The sequence below is a fragment of the Loxodonta africana genome, chromosome 7, assembly GCF_030014295.1.
Source record: "Loxodonta africana isolate mLoxAfr1 chromosome 7, mLoxAfr1.hap2, whole genome shotgun sequence".
Classification (NCBI taxonomy): domain Eukaryota; kingdom Metazoa; phylum Chordata; class Mammalia; order Proboscidea; family Elephantidae; genus Loxodonta; species Loxodonta africana.
In genome coordinates, this window is record NC_087348.1 from 104467171 (window position 1) to 104491977 (window position 24807).

General features: G+C 39.1%; 2 long non-coding RNA genes across 5 annotated transcripts in view; one reads left to right on the forward strand and one right to left on the reverse strand.

Moving 5' to 3' along the window:
* Positions 1–21918, forward strand: part of LOC111752968 (uncharacterized) — a 42403-nt gene extending 20485 nt beyond the window's left edge. The window contains exon 3 of one of the 2 annotated variants that reach the window (XR_010322501.1): positions 1–6154. This is a non-coding gene — a long non-coding RNA (uncharacterized LOC111752968). Of the gene's footprint in view, positions 6155–20372 lie in introns of those variants that run through there. The other variant, XR_002787818.2, reaches the window with a different exon arrangement.
* LOC111752969 (uncharacterized) lies at positions 5157–24807 on the reverse strand. Of its 3 annotated transcripts, none has more exons than XR_002787820.2 (5): positions 24464–24807; positions 22809–22911; positions 21961–22118; positions 17468–17630; positions 5157–16221 (listed from the first exon to the last, which is right to left on the reverse strand). It is a non-coding gene; the product is annotated as an uncharacterized LOC111752969 (long non-coding RNA). The 3 variants fall into 3 exon arrangements; XR_002787821.2 differs by having other exon boundaries at positions 5157–16709; XR_002787822.2 differs by having other exon boundaries at positions 5157–15314; positions 24464–24805.

Consider the following 24807-nt stretch of genomic DNA (forward strand, 5'->3'; position numbering starts at 1 on the left):
GGTCACCTATGGAGGACAGGTTTCAGCTGAGCTTCCAGACTAAGACAGATTAGGAAGAAGAACCACGCAGTCTACATCTAAAAGAATTAGCCAGTGAAAACCTTATGAATAGCAGTGGAACATTGTCTGATACGTAGCAGAAGATGAACCCCCCCCCCCAGGTTGGAAGGCACTCAAAAGACAACTGGGAAGAGCTGCCTCTTCAAAGTAGAGTCGACCTTAATGACATGGATGGAGTTAAGCTTTCGGGACCTTCATTTGCTGATGAGGCACAACTCAAAATGAGAAGAAACAGCTGCAAACATCCATTAGTAAATCAGAACATGGAATGTACAAAGTGTGAATCTAGGAAAATTGGAAATTATCAATAATGAAATGGAGCTCATAAAGATAGATATCCTAGGCATTGGTGAGCTGAAATGGACTAGCATTAGTCATTTTGAATTGGACAATCATATGGTTTATTATACGGGGAATGAGAACTTGAAGAAGAATAGTGTTGCATTCATCATCAAAAAGAACATTTCAAGATCTGTCCCGAAGTACAATGCTGTCAGTGATAGGATAATACTCATATGCCTGCAAGGAAGACCAGTTAATAAGACTATTATTCAAATTTATGCACCAACCACTAAGGCCAAAGATGAAGAAATTGAAGATTTTTACCAACTTCTGCAGTCTGAAATTGACCAAACATGCAATCAGGATGCATTGATAAATTACTGCTGATTGGAATGTGAAAGTTGGAAACGAAGAAGGATCGGTGGCTGGAAATTATGGCTTTGGTGATAGAAACAATGCTGGAGATAGAATGATAGAATTTTGCAAAACCAATGACTTCTTCATTGCAAACACCTCCTTTCACCAACATAAATGGTGACTATACACATGGACCTCGCCAGGTGGAACACACGGGAATCAAATCGACTACATCCGTGGAAAGAGATGATGGAAAAGCTCAATATCATCAGTCAGAACAAGGCCGGGGCCCACTGTGGAACAGATCATCAACTGCTCAAATGCAAGTTCAAGTTGAAACTGAAGAAAATCAGAACAAGTCCACAAGAGCCAAAATACAACCTTGAGTATATCCCACCTGAATTTAGAGACCATCTCAAGAATAGATTTGACCTGCTGAACACTAATTAATGACTGAAGACCAGACAAGTTGTGGAATGACATCAAGGACATCATATACGAAGAAAGCAAGAGGTCATTGAAAAGGCAGGAAAGAAAGAAAAAAACAAAATGGATGTCAGAGGAGGCTCTGAATCTTGTTCTCGAATGTCAAGCAGCTAAAGCAAACAGAAGAAATGACAAAGTAAAAGAACAGAAGATTTCAAAGGGTGACACAAGAAGACAAAGTAAAGTTTATAATGACATGTGCAAAGAGCTGGAGATAGAAAGCCAAAAGGGACCAACAAGCTTGGCATTTCTCAAGCTGAAAGAACTGAAGAAAAAATTCAAGCCTCGAGTTGCAATAGTGAAGGATTCTATTGGGAAAATATTAAACGACACAGGAAGCATCAAAAGAAGATGGAAGGAATATACAGAGCCATTATACCAAAAAGAATTAGTCGGCGTTCATCCATTTCAAGAGGTAGCATATGATCAGGAACCGATGGTACTGAAGGAAGAAGTCCAAGCTACTCTGAAGGCATGAGTGAAAAACAAGGCTCCAGGAATACCAATTGAGATGTTTCAACAAACAGATACAGCACTAGAAGTGCTCACTCGTCTATACCAAGAAATACGGAAGACAGCTTCCTAGAACAGATCCATATTTATGCCTATTCCCAAGAAAGGTGATTCAACCGAATGCAGAAATTATTAAACAATCAATATTATCAACATCACAAGCAAGCAAAATTTTGCTGAAGATCATTCAAAAGTGGCTGCAGCAGTGTATCGACAGGGAACTGCCAGAAATTCAGGCTGGTTTCAGAAGAGGACGTGGAACCAGGAATATCATTGCTGATGTCAGATGGATCCTGGCTGAAAACAGAGAATACCAGAAGGATGTTTACCTGTGTTTTATTGACTATGCAAAGGAATTGGACTGTGTGGATCATAACAAATTATGGATAACATTGCAAAGAAAGGGAATTCCAGAACACTTAATTGTGCTCATGAGGAACCTGTGCATAGATCAAGAGGCAGTTGTTCAGACAGAACAAGGGGATACTGAGTGGTTTAAAGTCAGAAAAAGTGGGCATCAGGGTTGTATCCTTTCACCATACCTATTCAATCTGTATGCTGAGCAAATAATCTAAGAAGCTGCACTATACAAAGAAGAATGGGACATCCGGATTGGAAGAAGAGTCATTAACAACCTGTGTTATGCGGGTGACACAACCTTGTTTGCTGAAAGTGAAGAGGACTTGAAGTACTTACTAATGAAGATCAAAGACCACAGCCTTCAGTATAGATTACACCTCAACATAAAGAAAACAAAAATCCTCACAACTGGACCAATGAGCAACATCATGATAAACGGAGAAAAGATTGAAGTTGTCAAGGATTTCATTTTACTTGGATCCACAATCAACATCCATGGAAGCAGCAGTCAAGAAATCAAAAGATGCATCGCATTGGGCAAATCTGCTGCAAAGGACCACTTTAAAGTGTTGAAAACCAAAGATGTCACCTTGAAGACTAAGGTGCACCTACCTGAACCAAGCCATGGTATTTTCAATCGCCTTGTATGCATGTGAAAGCTGGACGATGAATAAGGAAGACTGAAGAAGAAATGACTTCTTTGAATTGTGTTGGAGAAGAATATTGAATGGACTGCCAAAAGAACGAACAAATCTTTCTTCAAAGATGTGCAACCAGAGTGTTCCTTAGAAGCAAGGATGGTGAGACTGCATCTTACATACTTTAGACATGCTGTCAGGATGGATCAGTCCCTGGAGAAGGACATCATGCTTGGTAAAGTATGGGATCAGCAGAAAAGAGGAAGACCCTCAACAAGATGGATTGACACAGTGGCTGCAACAATAAGCTCAAGCATAACAACGATTGTAAGGAAGGTGCAGGACCAGGCAGTGTTTCATTCTGTTGTGCATGGGGTTGCTATGAGTCAGAACTGACTCAATGGCACCTAACAAGAACAACAACATATGCCTGACATCATGCATAGCGTGTAGGAAAGCTATGTGATAAAGTAAAAATAGGAGGCCTATAGGATATAAAGTGAATTCTATGTACAACCTGCCCTTAAGTAATTCCTAATCATGTTGGAGAGAGAACAAAATTCATAATTAAATGCTAAGATAAAAGAAGGCATAGGATTCTACAGAAGTGTGGAAAAGGGGCAACAAAATCAAATTGAGGAGTAGGAAAGATTTCCTGGCAAGCTAAGTGTTAAAAGATGAGCTAAATGAAAAAGGTGAGCTAGGAAGGAGTCCCCAGGTGGCTCAAACAGTTAAGCATGAGACTTCTAACCAAAAGGTTAGCAGTTCAAACCCACCCAGAGGCACTCTGGAAGAAAGTCATAGGAATATGCTTCCAAAAGGTCATAGCCTATACGGTATGGTTCTATTCTGGAATACACAGGGTCACCATGAGTTGGAATTGACTCAAAGGCAAATGGTTTAGGAAGGAGAGGGCTTATTAAGAAAAAAAAAATGTATATATATGTATATATATGAAAGAGATTATGACTTTCAATTAGTAAACTATAAATAATTCACTATGATATGTCTTTACTTATAAACTTTTGCCTAGGCATGGACCAGTAACCTGAAATTTGCCTCCAAACTTGGAGGGTGCTGAGAGACCACAGAAAGAGGTGGGCAACTCCAGTGTGGTGGTGAAGGAGTTTTATTAGGGAGATTTGCATACCAAGGCAGTAGTCCCCAGTGGCAGGAAGATCAAAGCAGATCTCTGCACCCAGCAGTAGGGGGGGTAGAGGTTTTACAGTGGTCAAGGACAAAAGTGGCTCCGTGCCAGGGTGCTATATAAGACTGGTTCAGCAAGGTCATGTAACAAGGGATTGGAAAACAGCAGTGAACTAATGGAAACAGCAGTGAACTAACAGAAAGCATGAGTGCAGCCACGTTCAGCCTCACAAAGGCTGTTTTTCCCTTCAAGTTTCAATTTAAGAACATTCATAAATACAAAGGTACATTCCCAAGCAAAGGTGTATCAACTCTTGCAGACTCACCAGAAGAAGTTAGTGGGATGAGGAAATTTTAGTCCTAGTCATGTGACTGTTATGTTATTTCTTAATCTGTGGCAAGCTCACATGACTGCTTTAGTGAAACAATCAGGGCAGACTGAGGTGGACTAGAGAGCATGTGTCTCATCTGAAGTGGTGGGCGGCTCCCCACACCAGCTGATTTTACCTTGCCAGAATTTGGCCTCAGTTCTGCCATGTCTTTCATTTCTCAAGACAAATCAGAAACCTACTTAAATATTGATAACTAATTCAAAAAGTTTTAAATGTTATACAGACAACAAAAAACTTGTGAGGCTGGATTCAGTTTGTGGCCTTTGAACTTTGGATATTTAATGTGTTTTCCCTTAGTTTTGAGTATTTTGCAAAAACTACAAATGCTCACATTTAGTAAGAACAAATACAGGGGGCACAGAGCAAGATGGCAAAGTGAGTGGATGTTCCCATCTGCTCCTCCAGCAACTAACTCACCAAACAATGAATAAAAATGAGCACAGGCTGAGATCTCAGAACTCTAGACAACAACTGAGGAATTGGAGAATCCAGATGAGTGCAGACGTGGAGGAGAGGAGGAATGGAGTCAGCACAGAAACTGAGAGATCCTGCCTGCTAACATCAGGAGCACGAGCTCATCGCAGCCATTTTAGGACACGACTAGGTAACATCCCAAGCAGAGAATACAGAAAGGGAGCTAATCTGAGGACACACTAGCCAGTTTTTTTAAGGCAGTGGAAGTTGGCCATGGGAGGCTGCGCAAGTGAGAGAGGGTGAAGGAAGACCTCAGTGCTGCGTGAGAGTACTGTTGAACCTCACTAAGGCCTGAAACTAATGGGCAGTAGGATCAGGAAGAGCTGCAAGGCCAACAGGGGGAGGGGAATGGTCCAGACTGAAAGGCGAGCAGGAGGCAGCCCCCCAGCAAGGCACTGGGTAGTGGTTTGCCAGTACAACAGGCACCAGTGAGGGAAAGACCAAAAAAAAAAAAAGAAAACCCTCACTGTCACCACAGTAAAGTCCACCCCCACCACACATACCAGCAGAGGTGCTCAGTGAATCCCTCCTCCTGCACATGTGTATTGAATCCCAGAGACCAAGCATATGGATCTCTTGAATTTTCCCACAATAAACAGAATAAAAAATTTAAAGAAAAAATAACAAAATGGCCTAAATTCAACAAAAACTAATAAAAAATACAAAAGCACAAGAAGAAACACTCGAAAACAAAACATGTACAAGAGAAAATCTCTTCTCTGGAGGCTAGAATAATGCAAAGAATTGATAATTTTCATACTGTGGTGCTAAATATGTTTAAAGAAAGCAAAGAACACACAGAAAACAAACTAGCAGAGTTCAGGAAGCAAATGGAGGAAAAAAATGAGAGCTTCAACAAGGAATATGAAAACATTAAAAAGAGAGAGAACTGCTGGAACTGAAGAATAAAACATCTGAATTAGAAAAAGCAAGAGAAACACTCAACAATAGAGTTGGACAAGCAGAAGATAGACTATGTGAATTAGAAGACAAAATATCTGAATCTGTCAAGTCTCAAGAAAAACGAGAAAAGAACAAAGAAAAGCAAACAAAACGAAAAAGAAATGTGAGATTCAATTAAGAAATCTAACAGAATTATATGAATTCTAGAGCACCAAGACAACAATAAAGGCATAGAAACAATTTCTCAGACCTAAGCAGAGAGTCAAATCTGCAAACACAGGAAACTACATGGAATTGGAAGAGACACAAAAAGATCAACTCCACAACATATTCTAGTAAAATTCTTGAAAACCAAAGATAAAGAGAGAATTTTGAAAGCAGCAAGAGAAAAACAATTTAACATACCAAGGGAGTTTCATAAGAATAAGTGTGGATTTCTCCCCAGAAAATCTAGAGGCCAGAAGATAATGGAGTGATGTATATAAAATACTGAACCAAAACAATTGCCAACCAAGAATACTTTACCCACCAAAGTTGTCATTCAAAAATGGGGGGGGAGGGGTGGGTGGGGGGCGGTAATCAAGACATTTTCAAACAAACAGAAGCTCTGGGAATTTGCCACTACCAGACCAGCTTTGCAAGTATTACTCAAGGGAGTAGTCCAAATGGAAAGATAAGAATATTAAAAATTAAGTACAAACTAAACCTATTGAATACAGGTTTTATATTGCTGTTAATGGAGACGCACCAACAGAAATGGGGAGGAGCATATCAGGAATAGATTTATTATGTTAAGGGTGTATGTTAACAGTTATTCTTATGCTAGATGCTGTAGTAATTGTAAGGCATGTAATGTAACATACGTGGTAACAACTAAGAAATTGCTAAGAAGAAACACTCAGGAGAAAAGACAAGTTAACAAAAAGGCTTATGACACGAAAGCACCCAAATACAAAGAAAAAACAGAGAAATCCATACAATAAGATATGAAACACTCAAAAAACAAATAACAAAATAACTTGAGGTAGACAATTCATTTTCACTAATAACATTAAATGTAAGTGATCTAAATGCCCCATGCAAAAGGCAGAGTGGAAGAGTGGATTAAAAAAAAAAAAATGATCCATCCTTTTGATGTCTACAAGAAATCCAGCTTAGACACAAGGACATAAACAGGCTGAAAATAAAAGGATGGAGAAAAATATTCCATGCAACTAGTAAACAAAAAAGAGCAGGGGTGGCTGTACTGATATCAGATAAAAGACTTTAAATCAAAATCTGTTACAAGAGAAAAATAAGGACATTAAATAATAACAAAAGGGTCAATTCAACAAGAAGACATAGCAATTATAAATATATATGCACCTAACAGCATCAAAATACATAAATTCTTACTATAATATGAAAGGAGAAATAGACAACTCCACAATGATAGTAGGGGACTTCAAAACACCACTTTCAATTATAGGCAGAACATCTAAAAGGAAAATCACTAAAGACACTGGGAACTTAAATAAAACCATAAAAAAAAATTGGACTTAACAGACATATATAGAACACTCCACCCAACATCAGAACAATATACATTCTTCCCCAGTGCACATAGGTCATTTTCCAGAACAGACCATATGCTAGGTCAAAAAACAAGTTTTAACAAATTTAAAAAGATTGAAATCATACAAAGCATCTTCTCTGACCATAACAGTATGAAGCTAGAAATCTATAACAGGAAAAAATAAATCACATGGAAACTAAATAATACACTACTAAAAAAATTATTGAGTCATACAAGAAACCAAAAGTGAAATAAAAAAATTCCTGGAATCCAACAAAAATTAAAACACAACGTATCAAAACCTATGTGATGCAACAAGAGCAGTACTCAGAGGGAAATTTATAGCAATAAATACCTACATTGAAAAAGAAAAAAATCCAAAATCACTAACTTAAAGTGACAACTTGATCAAATGGAAAAGGAAGAGCAAAAGAAGTCAAAAGTAACCATAAAAAAAGAAATAATAAAAATCAGGGTAGAGATACATGAGTTAAAAAATAGAAAAACAATTGAAAGAATTAACAAAACCAGAAGTTGATTCTGTGAAAGAATTAACAAAACAGACAAACCACTGGCTAGACTGACAAAAGGAAAAATCCAGAAGAGGCAAATAACCAAATTAAGAAATGAAATTGGTGACATTACAACCAATCCATCAGAGATAAAGGAGATCATAGCTGATTACTATGAAAAATTATCCTCTGTCAAATTTGAAAACCTAGAGGAAATGGACAAACTCCTAGAAACAAACAACCTACCCAAATTATCAAAAACAGAGGTAGAAATTTTAAACAGACCCCTCGCAAAAGAAGAGATAGAAGATGTCATCAAGAAGCTACCAAAAAACAAAAAAAAACCTGGGACTAGTTGGCTACACTGGAGGCTTCTACCAAACATTCAGAGAAGAGTTGATGCCAATCCTACTCAGTCTCTTCAAAAGCATAGAGGAAGGTACACTACCAAGCTCCTTCTATGAAGCCAGTATAACCCTGATACTGAAATCAGGCAAAGACATTACAAAAAAAGAAAACTACAGACCAACACTCCTTGTGAACATAGATGCAAAATTTTTTAACAAAATTGTAGTGAACACACTGCAGCAGCATATCAAAAAAATCATACACAATGATAAACTGGGATTCATACCAGGACTACAACGGTGGTTCAACATCAGAAAATCAATGTAATCCACTACATAAAAAAAAAAAAGAAAAAGAAAAAGAACCACATGATCATATCAATCAATGCAAAAAAGGCATTCAATAAAATTCAACACCGTTTCCTGATAAAAACTCTTAGCAAAATAGGAATAGAAGGGAAATTCCTCAAGAAACTTTTTTCATTTATGTTCTACTCTGTCCTATATTTGCAAATGACATGATCCTGTATATAAACCAAACCAAACCCACTGCCACTGAGTTGATCCCAACTCATAGTGACCCTATAGGACAGAGTGGAGCTGCCCTATAGGGTTTCCAAGGAGTGCCTGGTGGATTTGAACTGCAGACCCTTTGGTTAGCAGCTGTAGCCCTTAACCACTATACCACCAGGGTTTCCTATCTATAGAAGACCCTAAGGATTCCGTAAGAAAACTGCTGGAACTGATAGAAGAATTTAGCAATGTTACAGGATACAAGATCAACACACAAATCATTTGAGTTCTACTACACTAATAAAGACTACTATGAAAAAGAAATCAAGAAAACAATACCATTCACAATAGCCCCCAAATCAATAAAATATGTGGGGATTAACATAACCAGGGATATTAAAGACTTACACCATGAGAATTATAAAACACTGCTATAACAGACTAAAAGAGACCTACAAATATGGAAAGGCATCTGTCTTAGTCATCTAGTGCTGCTGTAACAGAAATACCACAAGTGGATTTTTTTTTTTTTTTTTTAAGTGGATGGTTTTAACAAAGAGAAATTTATTCTTTCACAGTCTAGTAGCCTAGAAGTCCAAATTCACACCCGCTTCAGGGGAAGGCTTTCTCTCTCTGTCAGCTCTGGAGAAAGGTCCTTGTTATCAATCTTCCTGTGGTGAAGGAGCTTCTCAGTACAGGAACCCCGGGTCTAAAGGATGTGCTATGCTCTTGGTGCTTCTCTCTTGGTGGTGTGAGGTCCCCATGTCTGTTTGCTTGCTTCTGTCTTTTATATCTCAAAAGAGGTTGGCTTAAGACACAATCTAATCTTGTAGATCTCGTGAACATAACTGCTACTAATCCATCTCGTTAACATCATAGTGGTAGTATTTACAACACATAGGAAATTCACATCAGATGACAAAATGGTGGACAATCAAACAATACTGGGAATCATGGCCTAGCCAAATTGATACATATTTTTTTGGGGGGGGATACAATTCATTTCATGACAGCATCAAATGCTCGTGAATAAAACGAAACCAAACCCACCACCTTTGAGTCAATTCTGACTCACAGCAACCCCATAGGGTTTCTAAGGGTATAAATCTCTATGGAAGCAGACTGCCACATCTTTCTTCCATGGAACTGCTGGTGGTTTTGAACCACCAACCTTTTGGTTAGCAGTCAATTGCTTTAACCACTATGCCACCAGGGCTCCTGAACAGGAAGGCTTAATATAGGGAAAATATATAGTCAAAATGTCAATACTACCTAAAGTGATCTACAGATTCAATGCAATACTAATACAAATTCCAACAACAGTCTTTACCAAAAGGGAAAAACTAATGACCAACTTCATATGGAAAGGAAAGAAACCCCAAATAACCAAAGTAATGTTGGAGAAAAAGAACAAAGCAGGAGTCCTCACACACCCTGATATCAAAACATACTATACAGCCACTGTACTCAAGACAGCCTGGTACTGTTTCAATGATAGACACATAAACCAGTGGAATAGAACTTAGGACTCAGAACTAAACCTAAACATCTTTGGACAACTGATTTTCAGCTAGGGGCCAAAGTCCATTCATTTGGGCAGAGACAGTCTCTTTAAAAAATGATGCTGGCAAAACTGAATATCCACCTGCAGAAAATTGAAACAGGACCCTTACTTCACACCAAACACAAAAACTAACTCAAATAGATCAAAGACCTAAACATCAAACCTAAAACCATAAAATTCCTTGGGAGAAAACTATGGGACCTAATCTTCTGTAAAAATAGAATACCAAGCATTACAACAAATGCATAAATAAAAGAAGACAAAATAGATAAATGGGACCTCATAAAAATTATAAATTTCTGCCCATCAAAAGAGTAAAAAGAAAAACTACAGACGGGGAAAAATTTCAGAAAAGACATATCAGATAAGGGTCTAATTTCCAAAATTTATTGAAAACTTTGACAACTCAACAATAAAAAGACAAACAACCCAATTATAAAATGGGCAAAGGACATGAACAGGACCTTTACCAAAGAAGACATCCAGGCAGCCAATAAACACATGGAAAGATGTTGACGATCAACCACTAGAGAGATGCAAATCAAAACTACAATGAGATATCATCTCACTCCTACTAAAATGGCACCGATTAAAAAAACAGAAAACAACAAATGTTGGTAAGCATGGGGATTTTGAACCCTTATTCATTGTTGGTGGAATTGTAAAATGGTACAACCACTATGGAAAATGGTTTACCACTTCCTCAAAAATTAGAAATAGAACTACCTTATGATCCATCAATCCCACTCCTGGGAATATATCCTAGAGACCTGAAACTACTGACATAACCAGATATATGCACTCCTATGTTCATTGCAGCTTTATCCACTATAGCAAAACAATGGAAACAATCAAAGTGTCCATCAATGAATGAGTGGATATTGTGGTACATACAAATTGTGGTACATACACACAACAGAATACTACACAACCATAAAGAACAATGATAAGTCCACGAAACATATTATAACATGGATGGACCTGGAGGGCATAATGCTAAGTAAAATAAGTCAAGCATATAAGGACAAATATTGTGTGATCCCTTCTTTACAAGAAGATAAGAACAAATGTGGCTCTGAATGTGGAAGTAGTGAGCATAGAACAACCATAGGAAAGATGAGTTTTTGAGCACAAATAGAAGGATATAGATACAATTAAAGAGAATGCTGACAAATTGTGATAAATGTAACTGTCAATGAACAATTCATGTGGAAATTTGTAAAAAAAAATTCATCGAGGGATATACAGTTTTGCAACAAAGTAACAACTACAAAAAATGTGTTTGTTACATAGATATATAAGTATGCAAAAATATGTACAGGAAGGCATATATGAATAATCATAGACATAGGTATATACTCATTTATGTGTGCTGCTTATATTTTCAAGTATAAAATAAAGCGCATAGGGGGCACAGTTATGGATACTTCCTAGACATAACCAAACACCTCACAGGACTGGTCTACTGGGTTTGAGGGCTTAGGACTTCATGGGGCAACTCAGTCAATTTGCATAATATAGTCCATAAAGACAATGTTCTACATCCTAGTTTGGTGAGAAGCGTCTGGGGTCTTAAAAGCTTGCGAGTGGCCATCTAAGATTCAACTATTGGTCACTACTTCTCCAGAGCTAAAGAGAAAGAAGGAAACTAAAGACTCAAAGAAGAAACTAGTCAAAAGAATCAACAGTCTACACAAACAACGACATCACCTACCTTGAGACCAGAAGAACTAGATGGTGCCCGGCTACCATCCTGACCAGGGACTCCCAGATAGAATGGGAGAAAAATGTAAAACAAAACTCAAACTCCTAAAAAGAAGGCCAGACTTACTGGACTGATAGAGATTAGACGAACCCCTGAGACTATTGCCCTGAGATACGCTTTAAAACTGGAACTCAAACCCCTCCCAAAGGTCACCTTTCAGCCAAATGATAGATTGGTCCAAAAAATAAATAATATCACCCATGAGTACTGTGCTCCTCAAAATAATTGTCTAGATGAAACCAGGTTTCATTTACTCTAGACCAAAGATGAAAAGGCAAGGGGAAACTAGATTAATAGAAACAGAACAACCAATATGAAAATAATGAGAATGCTGATAAATTGTGAAGAATGTAACAATGTCACTGAACAGTATGCATAAAAAGAAAAAAAGAACAGTATGCATAGAAAGTGTTAAATGAGAACCAATTTCCTGTGTAAACTTTCACCAAAAACACAATAAAATACTAAAAAAAAGAAAAGAAAAGAAATACAGCTAGTGTATTAACAGTGTTAGTAGGAAGAGACATATAGTAAGTATGGAAACAAAAATAGATGTAGCTGAAAATGAAAAATGATACATGTATGTACATGGGATAAACTGCTCAGTAATAAGAACAACTCTGAAAAAGAAAGATCCAATCATACAAACACACATATACCTATATACAGTGAGATTGATTATTTTTGTATGGCCTTTCTATACATGGTCTTGTAACTCCCACCCAAGTGATTGGGCAGGACTGTGTGATAGGGTAATTGCAGCCCACAAAGGAGATTGGTCAGTTTTGCCTTAAAGGAGAGCCAATTCCAGAGCAGAGAGAAGGATCCTACCACCACCAAGGAAGAACGGCCAGGAGCAGAAAGCATGTCTTTATCACCTGGGATCCCTGAGATGAGAGGCTTCTGGAAGCAGGAGACAAAGAGAGAGAAGAGAGAGCTGTAACCCTAAAGACAGTGAGAAGTGGTGGCAGGCGAGACCCAGCAGCGGGAGACACCGCAGTAGGCATCTCAGCCCAAGGAGAAAGAAAGCTGTGTGCCTTTGGGCAGAGGCCTAGGGCCAGGGAAAGGCATGCCTGTGAGCATGGCTGAGCAGAGGCTGTCCTGATGCATCCTGAGCGTTCCTGAGCCTGAATTGTAACTTTCACTTCCCTAATAAACCCCATAATTGTGAGTATGTCTGTGAGTTCTGTGTGGCCATTGCAAAGAATTATCGAACCCAGCAGAGAAGTAGAGAGTACTGTGTGAGGGATAAAATAGGTGGAGTCAAAATTAGTAAAGATGGTGGAGAGAGGAGGCTTGTCTGGCCCCCGCCTCACAGGAATCACCCTTGTGCTGTTGATCTTGGTTCTCCTTCCCCGTTGTGGGGTTGGAGGAGGTCAGACACTGCCCCCAAGCCATTTTTACACTATGCCATCAACAATAATCAGCAAGAAGAATGAATTGTGATTGCCAGGTAGAAAAGCTTTAAGAGTGTATAACTAGAGGAGGGAAATCAATGTCGGATGCCTAAATAATGTTAATTCTGGACAAAGACAAGAGTTTGTTTAGGAAGTTAAAGGCTGAGCAAGGGGAAAATGCTATAACTTTTGACTCAAGCCACAGTTAAGTTCTATAGTTTAAGGACACTGTAGCTGCGAAGGAATTTTCTGCACTTGGAGCTATCATCAGGGAGGGGAATTACCAACCTCAACATACGTGCAATGTAGTAGAAATAGGTCTTAAGGAAAAGGAACCTGAAAGATTGTATAGAAGATAGGAGAAAAGCACATGCCTGGTTTGTGATTTTAAAGGCAAACTGATGATTTATGGCAATAATTGTAAATGGTAAAAAATTAAAATAGCTTAAAAAGATATATAGTAAAGAACATGTCTTCCATCCATCCTAGACTCTCAGTCCAGCTCCCCAAAGGTGACCACTATTAAGGGTTTCTTTTATTTCCTTTCATATAAATAAGTGCATATTATACACATTGTTCTGGAATTTTTGTCCCATTTAATATATTTTAGAGATTGTTCTATATCAATTCATGTAGATATACCTTCTTCATTTTAATAGTTACATATAATTATATATCATAACTTATTTAATCAATACTCTATTGATGAATTTTTATTGTACTATCTTGCTATTATAAAAAATAAGTATGCCTGGCTTCAAATCTTCAAAGAACTTATTTAGTTGAATTTTGCATTCAGGGCTTGCAAGCTTAAACGTCTCTTAGGCCTTTTAGACGTGGAAACAAATGAATGTAGAAACAGCCATTTAGAAATGAACTTGTTCATAAGTAGAGAAGAATTTGTGTTTTGAGAAAGGGTAAATGTGGTGCAATGCCCAGTGAGGAAACTAAATTCAAACCTAGCAAGATCATAAAGGGCCTCATGTGATAACCTAAGTAATTTGACCTTATCCTAAAAAACATACAGATCCACTAACTAGTTTTAAGCAGAAAAACATGATTATGTTTTAGAAAGGTTGCTCTAGCAACAATGAGACTAGATTAGAGGGGAACCAGAAAGAGGTAAGGATATCAGAGAAGAGGCTACTCAAATAATCCAAAAAATAATTTGTGAGGATTTGAACTAAGGTGATGGCAGTAGAAAAGGAGAGAAGGAGGTATGATATTAGGGAACTACTAAGTAGGTAAAATCTACAGTACTTTTGACTTATTGGATAAGAGTATGACTGAATGGGCAGATGAATACCAGGTTTCTGGATTGGCCCACTAAGTGGGTGATGGTACTAGTCACCAGGACAGGAAGGGACAAGTACAGGGAGAAAGATGATTAGTTGAATATGGGACATGTCTTAGTTATCTAGTGCTGCTATAACAGAAATACCACAAGTGGATGGCTTCAACAAACAGAAGTTTCTTCTCTCACAGTCTAGGAGGCTAGAAGTCCAAATTCCGGGTGTCAGCTCCAGGGGAAGGCTTTCTCTTTCTCTGTTGGCTCTGGAGGAAGGTCCTTATCATCAATCTTCTGCTGAACTAGGAGCTTGTCTGCACAGGAACCTCAGGCCCAAAGGACATGCTCTGCTCCTGGCGCTGCTTTCTTGGTGGTATGAGGTCCCCATGTCTCTCTGCTTGATTCTCTCTTTTATATCTCAAAAGACATTGGCTTAAAACACAACCTAATCTTGTAGATTGAATCCTGCCTCATTAACATAACTGCCACTAATCCCATCTCATTAACATCTTAGAGACAGGATTTACAATTCATAGGAAAATCACATCAGGTGACAAAATGGTGGACAATCACACAATATTGGGAATTATGGCATAGCCAAGTTGACAGATATTTTGGGGGGACACAATTCAATCTATAACATTCCACCCTTTGGCCCCCCAAAATTCATGTCCTTGCCACATGTAAAATATGTTTTTCCCATCATATCATAAAAAAGTCTTAAATCAACTCCAAGTCCAAAATCCAAACATTCCTCTTCATCTGTGAAATAAAGAATACAAATTATCTGCTTCCAAAGTACCATGGTGAAACTGGCACAAGCTAGACATTCCATTACAAATGGGAGAAATTAGAGGGAAAGAAGGGACAATAGGCACCCAGCAAGTTAGCAGAACACATTACATTAGACTTCAAGGCTTGAAAATAACCCTCTGTTCTCTCAGACCATTCACAAAATAGCCCTGCCCTCCAGACTGTTGGTATTGACCACACTCTTCGGATACTGGGTGGAGGTCCATCTACCCTGGGCTTCAGCTCCACCTACCAGGCCCACTGGAATGGCAACTTTGCTCCCTTGGCTTTGGGAGGCCCCATTCTCCTAGTCCATCTGAGTGGCAACTCCACCCTTTGAGGCCCCAGAAGTCGTGGCATACACTTTGAGGCTGAGGTAGGTCTGCTATCTGTGTTCCTTGTCTCTTCAGCTTCTGCTTCCTGCTTCCTTGGCCTCTTGGCCCCTTGGGCCTCACCTCCTAAGTCTGCCCTGCTGGGGCAAATGTTCCGAAGCTCTGTAGCTTCACTGATAAGTGCCGAGAGACACCCTACTCTGCCAGTAAACTTTGGCCTGAAGGCACTCACCTCTCTTTCTCTGTGGGTCGGCAAGCCTAGCTCCATCAATAAGTGCCTGGAGGCACCTCACTGCACCAGAAAGCCTCCTGTGCACAGGCACTCAGCTCTCTCACTCCGTGGGCCAGCTCCAGTGCCAGTCTCCTGGTTTTGCAGCTGCTGTTTCTCTGATGCTGCTGATTCTTTCCATCTGTGCCATTTCCAGTCTAACAGCTCTCCTCACTTCCTTCTGAATCCTCTATCCATCCAGTTTCAAAACCACTTCCACATATTAGGTATCTTTTAGAGCAGCAGCCCATTCTCTCGGCAACAAATTCTTAGTTATCTAGTGTTGTACAACAGAAATACCATGAGTGGATGGCTTCAGCAAAAAGAAGTTTATTCTCTCACAGTCTAGTAGGCTAGAAGTCTGAATTTGGGGCATCAGCTCCAGGGGAAGGCTTTTTCTCTCTGTCAGCTCTGGAGAAAGGTCCTTATCATCAATCTTCCCCTGAACTAGTTGCTTCTCTGGCCAGGAACCCCGAGTCCAAAGACACACCCTGCTACCAGCACTGCTTTCTTGGTGGTATGAAGTCCCCATGTCTCTCTGCTCAATTCTCTCTTTTATATCTCAAAAGAGAGTGGCTTAAGACAGAACTTAATCTTGTAGATTGAGTCTTGCTTCATTAACATAACTGCCATATGTATTATGCATAATAATTAGCATATTTATTCCTAGCAGGGTTGAGAACAGCTTCCCAGTCCAGTCTGTGGCATTGGATTAGCTTAGACCTCGTCGGTAACTGGTTTCTCTAACTGTGTTTTAGCAGATTCCTTGGGGGTAGAAAGCGAGTTCAGAAACGGTGTTAATAGAAGAATATAAAATAGAGTCAGCCAGCAGAAGGGCAGAAGGAAGAGGGGTACGAGAAATAGGGGAAGGCACCTAACATTGCATTTCCTTTAATTATTTGGTCAATTTAGAAATGTTAAACTGCGTAGAGGCAGTTTTACTTTCTTGGCATCTTTTTGAGGCTTCCAATTATCAATCAATATAGGTGTCTCATTGTTGTTGCCCAATCTGGGAGCCTTGCTTTTCCAATTTACTGCTCAGAAAAGCTCATCCGGCTCAGAAGAGCCCCATAGTAACCACTGATTCTCTAAACTGTATTAAGTAAAAGCATGCCAGCATTCCAAAAACAGTTACAAGAATCGAAGTATTTGTTCATATAAGTGCCCAGGGTGCCCCAGGTCAGCCTTGCTGAGTCCTTAGAACTAGCATTCTCCATTTTACTAAAACAATGAATTCACATATGCCACTGAAACCTGAATGTGCATTGAAACCTAATGGGTACTGAAAAGAAATTAAAGAGTGAGTTCAAACTTAATGAGTTGAAACCTTTGGTCCTTCCAAAGTCAAACTAGAATCTTAACAAACCTTGGAGTACCATAGTAACAGTCCTACCAGACTTAATTTGGCAATGAACTCATCAAAAATGCTTAGAGAAACTCGAAAATGAAAACATAAGAGAAAGCCAACAATAAATCTCAAAGGAAAATCAAGGAAGTGGAGCTCAATTTGAGAGGTTTCTTACCTGTGACATCTCCCGGGAATCCATGGAGATACAAGGGCTCGAGGGACTTGCACTGGCACTGAAAACTCCAGGCTCTTGATGTCCTGGGGGCTGCCGAAGATAATGTGCCTTCGAATCCCACGTATCTGACACCAAGAAATGTCTAAGAGTAATAATGCTGCCTCTGTTAAAGTAAAAGCAAAAAGATTTTTTGAATGTAATACAATTTGCGAATTGGGGAAACACAGGGCAGACAGGAATTGTAAAAACAGCATGGGGGCAGTGTCTGACCTCCTCTAACTTCACAAAGTGGAAGAAGAACCAAGATCAACAGCCCAAGGCCGATTCCTATGAGATGGAGGTCAAACATGCCTCCTCTCTCTGCCATCCTTACTAATTCTGACGTCAATTACTCCCTCACTCCCCATTGCAGTCTCTGTTTCTCTGCAGGGTTCAATAATTCATTGCAATGGCCACACAGAACTCACAGACCATACTCACGATTATGGGTTTATTAGGGAAGTAACAAGTAACAATTCAGGCTCAGGAGCACTCAGAATACAGTTCTTCCATCAGGACAGCCACTTCCTAGCCGTGCTCGCAGGCACGCCTTTCCCTGACCCTCTGCCTCTGCCCGAGGTCACTCAGCTTTTTTTCTCCATAGGCCAGGAAGCCCCCCATACCATTTTCTCCTGCTGGGTCTCTCCTGTCACTGGTTCTCACTGTCTTGAGGGTTACAGCTCACTCTTGGTCTCCTGCTTCCAGAAGCCTCTTGACACAGGGATTCTGGGTCCAGGGGACATGCTACCTCCTTTTCCTTTGTGGTAGTATCTTCTCTTTCTCGTATCTGAGATGGCTAATTTTAAGCCCAGCAGGTTGGCGAAACTAACCAATCCCCTTGGTGGGCCACAATTACTCTATCACACAGTCCCATCCAATCATTTAGGTGGGAGTTACAAGATCATGGCTAGAAAGGCCATACAAAAGAGAGTGCCATGGGAGGAACATATTTGGTGTCAGAATTGTAAAGATGGCAGAGAGAGGAAGCATGTCCGACATCCACCTCATAGGAATCAGCCTTGGGCTTTTGATCTTTGTTCTCCTTCCCGCTTGTGAAGTTAGAGAAGGTCAGACACCACCCCCATGTCTCTTTTACAGTTGGCATCAGGAGTTGGATTCTTTGCAATGGCTTCAGACTCATGAAAACATGGGACTTTGTAAGTGAAAAAACAAAAGGGATTGGAAAGTGAAACTTTTGATTCTTGGGTGGTTGCTTTGGTTACTGTTGCCTGTGATGCATGAAGAGACGGTGTCTTAGTCATCTAGTGTTGTTATAACAGAAATACCACAAGTGGATGGCTTTAACAAAGAGAAATTTATTCTCTCACGATCTAGTAGGCTACAAGTACAAATTCAGGGTGTCAGCTTCAGGAGAAGTCTTTCTCTGTCGGCCCCGAAGGAAGGTCCTTTTCATCAGTCTTGGTCAGACCAGTAAAGTTGTCTTTCCCTGCAGTTTTGACAACCTTTTCAGGATCTAGCCCCTAAGGAATTATGCATTTTTAGTCATCAAATGGTACATGAACTGCACAGAGAGTGTTAATTGGTATAACTTTATCAGAGTATAACTTTGAACCAGGGCTTCAAACCAGTTCACTTTATTCAAACCCCTGCTCAGAATTTGCATTTCTAACAAGTTCTCGGGCAATGCTAATGTTGCTGGTAGAGCAGTGGTTCTCAAAATTTATTATACATGAGAATCACCTGGGGATCTTTTAAAATGTAGATTCTGATTTGGTATCTCTGGGATGTTGTTGTTGTTAGGTGCCCTGGAGTCGGTTCTGACTCATAGCAACCCTATGTACAACAGAATGAAACACTGCCTGGTCCTGTGCCATCCACACTATGTTGTTATGCTTGAGCCCATTGTTGCAGCCATTGTATCAATCCATTTCATTGAGGGTCTTCCTCTTTTTCACTGGCCCTCTACCGAGCAAGATGTCCTTTTCCTGAGACTGATCCCTCCTGATAACATGTCCAAAGTTTGTGAGATATAGTCTAACCATCCTTTCTTCTAAGGAGCTTTCTGGCTGTACTTCTTCCAAGACAGATTTATTTGTTCTTTTGGCAATCCACGGTATATTCGATATTCTTCGCCAACACCATAATTCAAAGCCACCGATTCTTCTTCAGTTTTCCTTATTCATTGTCCAGCTTTTGCATGCATATGAGGCAATTGAAAACACCATGGCTTGGGTCAGGCACACCTTAGTTTTCAAGGTGATATCTTTGCTTTTCAACACTTTAAAGAGGTCTTTGGCAGCAGATTTGCCCAATGCAATGCATTTTCTCATTTCTTGACTGCTACTTCCATAGGTGTTGATTGTGGATCCAAGTAAAATGAAATGCTTGACAACTTCAATCTTTTCTCCATTTATCATGATGTTGCTTATTGGTCTAGTTGTGAGGATTTTTTATTTCACTATGCTGAGGCATAATCCATACTGAAGGCCGTGGTCTTTGATCTTTGTTAGTAGGTATTTCAAGTCCTATATGCTTTCAGCAGCAAGGTTGTATCATCTGCATAACTCAAGTTGTTAATGAGTGTTCCTCTAATCCTGATGCCCCATTCTTCTTAATATAGTGCAGCTCCTCAGATTATTTGCTCAGTATACAGACTGAATAAGTATGGTCAAAAGATATAACCCCGACACACACCTTTCCTGAGTATAAGCCACTCAGTATCCCCTTGTTCTATTCAAACTACTGCTTCTTGATCTATGTACAGGTTCCACATGAGCACAGTTAAATGTTCTGGACATCCCATTCTTCACCGTGTTATCCATCATTTGTGATGATCCACAGTTGAATACCCTTGCATAGTCAATCAAACACAGGTAAATATCTTTCTGGTATTCTCTGTTTTCAGCCAGGATCCATTTGACATCAGCAACGGTGTCCCTCATTCCACGTGCTCTTCTGAATCCAGCCTGAATTTCTAGAAGTTCCCTGTTGGTGTACTGCTGCAGCCACTTTTGAATGATCTTCAACAAAATTTTACTTGCATGTGATATTAATGATATTGTTTGATAATTCTTGCATTTGGCTGGATCACCTCTCTTCGGAATAGACATAAATATGGATCTCTTCCAGTCAGTTGGCCAGGTAGCTGTCTTCCAAATTTCTTGGCATGGATGAGTGAGCGCTTCCAGCATGCAACTGTTTGTTGAAACATCTCAACTGGTATTACATCAATTCCTAGAGCCTTGTTTTTCACCAGTGCTTTCAGTGCAGCTTGGAACTCTTCCTTAAGTACCATAGGTTCCTGATCACATGCTACCTCCTGAAATGGCTGAATGTAGACCGATTCTTTTGGGTACGATGGTTCTGCGTATTCCTTCCATCTTCTTTTGACCCTTATCTCTGGGGTGGAAATGCAAATTCTCATCAAGGGTTGGAACTAGAAGGAATTGGTTATTTCACTCCCCTCCCCATAAGGAAACAATCAGAGATTAATATAAACATGCTTATGCAAGTATGTGCATGGAAACATTACTTAAAATAGAGAAAAATCAGAAACAGTCTAAATGCCCAACAATAGGAGTATAGTTAAATAAATTATGGATATCCTTTTTTTTTAATGGCATAATATTATGAAGTCATTAAAATAATGTTATAGGAAAATATTCATCATATGCTATTGTAAAAATTGCCTACAAAACTATAACAAGGTATCGATTATATTTTCTAAGTATGTATGTATTCGGGTTTGTGTGTGCTTAGAAAAAGGCTAGAGGAAGACAAGAATAGAAGACTCAAATGTTAATAGTGATTATCTCAAGGTGGTTGGATTATGTTATCTGCTGCTAATCTAAAGTCAGAGGTTCAAACCCACCCAGTAGCTTTGGGGAAGAAAAATCATGGGGATCTGCTTTCCTAAGGATTACAGCCAAGAAAATCGTATGAAGTAGTTCTTCTTTGCAACACATGGGGCCGACATGAGTCAGGGACCAACTGGGCAGCAGCTAAGAACAATTCTCCTTTGTGCTTTTCTTGTATTTTCCAAATTATCCAAAATGTACGAGTGTTATATTCATTACTTGAAATAAATTATAGTTTTAAAAAGAAGACGACAAAATTGGTCTAGCTCTTACTATTTTGTAGCTCCCTTTAACACAGCAGTTTCATCAAATTCCCCAAGGGTTACAATGGAAGGCTATTTTAGAGATGCCAATATCATGCTTGGTAAAGTAGAGGATCAGTGAAAAAGAGGAAGACCCTCGGTGAGATGGACTGACACAGTGGCTGCAACAATGGGCTCAAACACAGCAATGATTGTGAGAACAGTGCAGAACTGGGCAGTGTTTAGTTCTGTTGTATATAGGGTTGCTATGAGCTGTAACTGGCCTGATGGCACCTGACAACAACAACTGTGTCAACTCAAAGCATTACTCACAGAACCTGTATCTGGAGGCAAAGAAAAGGGTTGCTTCTCATTTTGTCTGGGGTACACTCACCAGGAGCTGCAGGAAGTCTTCATAGACATTTTTTGTTCAAGTGTTTTTAATTCTGGTATCCTGGGTCCTCACAAACAATGCAAAAATTTTTGTCATCTCTCCCGACATACCATGTGCAAATTGGGCTATGGATGGCCTTGTGTAATACCCTAGAATTTCTGAGAAAGAGAGACAAAAGAGCCCTATTTGGAGGCAGAACAGCTTAACTGTTAAGAACACTCTGTAGTCAGACAGACCTTAATTAAAATCCTCACTCCAAAATTTACTAATTGTGTGACCTTTGATACATTATTTAATTTCTTTATGTCTCAGTTTCCCATCTGTCAAATTAGATCATAGTAATATCCACCTTAAAATGTTTCTATTATGATTACTCTTACATTGTTCTATTAGGACTATTCTATTCTAATAAGAAATGCAAATGCATGTTAAGTAATTAGTACAATGTCTGGCACACAGATAAGTCATAAATAAATATAAGCTATTATAATACTATAAGTACCATAAGAGAGAGAAAAATAAATGTTATGAGAGATCAGGAAAAGGCACAATTACTCTCGGTTGAGAAGATCAGTAAAGGCTTTGTGGAAGGAGAAAATTTACATATTCTAAGATGAGGGGTGAAAGCATTTCAGGTGATGACATCAGAGCATAGACGTGGGGAATCTATAGAAAATATGTACTGTAGTTTTCCTGGAGCATCACATATATGCCAAAATCTTCGAGATGAAAATGCCAGATAAATAAGTTTAAACTCAGCTTATGGGTAATGAGGACATGTTCCATCTGTTTGTTAAAATTTTCATCCCCAAACAATTTTTGCAACATCATACAGGCCTCTCTTTTACCTGAGCATGAGTCTGTTCATCTCATGACCCTGCACATTCTCTAGGAACACCAAGTTTTAGCCATCAGTCAAAGAATCCCCTGGCCATATCCTGTAGTGCTGCCCTGGGGCAAGGAAAGAAATCAGAAATAACATCATCAGGGAAGCCTGACTCCTTGCTATAGCTACACAGTCACTTTAAGGCATCAAGGTATGTAGAGGGAAGCATGGGGAGGTTATGCTTGGTTCTGGTGATCAGGATCATCTCTGGGATAAACATTTAAATGACATAAAAAACATACAGTAAAGAATAAATGTTTAGGACTTAACTACCTGATTTCATGACTTCCTATAAAGCTACAGTTATTAATACTGTTGTGCTGGTAAAAGGATAGACATACAGATAAATGGAATAAAATAGAAATCCCATATGACTATACATACATAGTTTATTTTTGACGAAGGTGCCAAAGCATTCAACGGGGGAAAAGGAAGTCTTTCCAACAAATGGTGTTAAATCCGCTGGGTAAAAATATGGACAAAATTTAACCTCAATCTATCTCACACCATACATGAAAATTAACTCAAAGTTTACAAGATCTAAATGTAAAGTTAACACTATAAGAAAACATAGGAGAAAGTCTTTGTGAACTTGGGATAGACAAAGATTTTTTAGGACACAAAAAGGAGAAACCATTTTAAAAATTGATAACCTGCACTTCATCAATTAAAACATTTTGCCCTTTAAAAGATACCATTAAGAATGTGAAAAGGCAAGTCACAGACTGGGAGAAAATATAGATAGATGGATGGATGGATGGATGGATGGATGGATGGATGGATGGATGGATGGATGGATGGATGGACAGATGGATGGATAGATGGATAGATAGATGATAGGTAGATAGATAGATGATAGATGGACAGACAGACGGATAGATAGATATCCAAAGGACTTGTATCCATAAAATATAAAGAAATCTTTGTTGTTGTTAGCTGCTGTCAAGCCAGGCCCTGACAGCCATTCCCAAGACAGTTTGCGGATCGGAACATTGTGATCCATAGGGTTTTCACTGGCGATTTTCAGAAGAAGATAGCCAGGCCTTTCTTCCTAATCTATCAGTTTGGATACTACACTGAAACTTGTTCAGCAACACATAAGCCTCCACTGACAGACAGGTGGTGGCTGCTTATGAGGTGTATTGTCCGGGAATCAAACCCCGGTTTCCTACATGGAAGGTGAGAATTCTACCACTGAACCACCAATACTCCCAAAGAACTCTCACAGCTCAATTAAAAGAAACAAACAATCCAATTAAAAAAAAAAAAAGGACTGAAAACACGTTGGACAGACACTTAACCAAGGAAGATATACAGAAGATCAATAATTACATCATTAAGTATCAGATAAATGCAAATTAAAGTCATAAAGAAATACCACCACACATCTACCAAAGTCACTAAAATCATAAAAAGTGACAACAGTAAGTGCTGACAAGTATGTAGAGCAACTGAAACTGTCCTACATCGCTGGTAGTGATACAAAATGGTACAGCCACTTTGAAATAGTTTGGCAGTTTCTTATAAAGTTAAACATATACTTGCCATATAATTCAGAATTCCACTTCTAGCTATTACCCAAGAGAAATAAAAATGTATGTCCACACAAAGACTTACCCATAAATCTTCAGAGCAGCTTTATTCATAATAGCCCCAAACTATAAACAACCCAGTTTTCTATCAACAGGTGAACAGATAAACAAATTATTGTATATCCATACAATAAAATACTAAGCAATAAAAAGAAACAAACTACTGACACATGTAAAAACATGGACGAATCTCAACAAAGAAGTCAGACACAAAATAGTGCACACTGTGCAATTCTATTTATGTACAGTTCTAGAATATGCAAAGTAATCTATAGCGACAGGAAGCAGATCAGTGGTTTCCTGAGCCTGGGGCCTGCAGGAGATTTTGAGATTATGGAAATGTTCTGTATCTTGAGTGTAGTGGTAGTT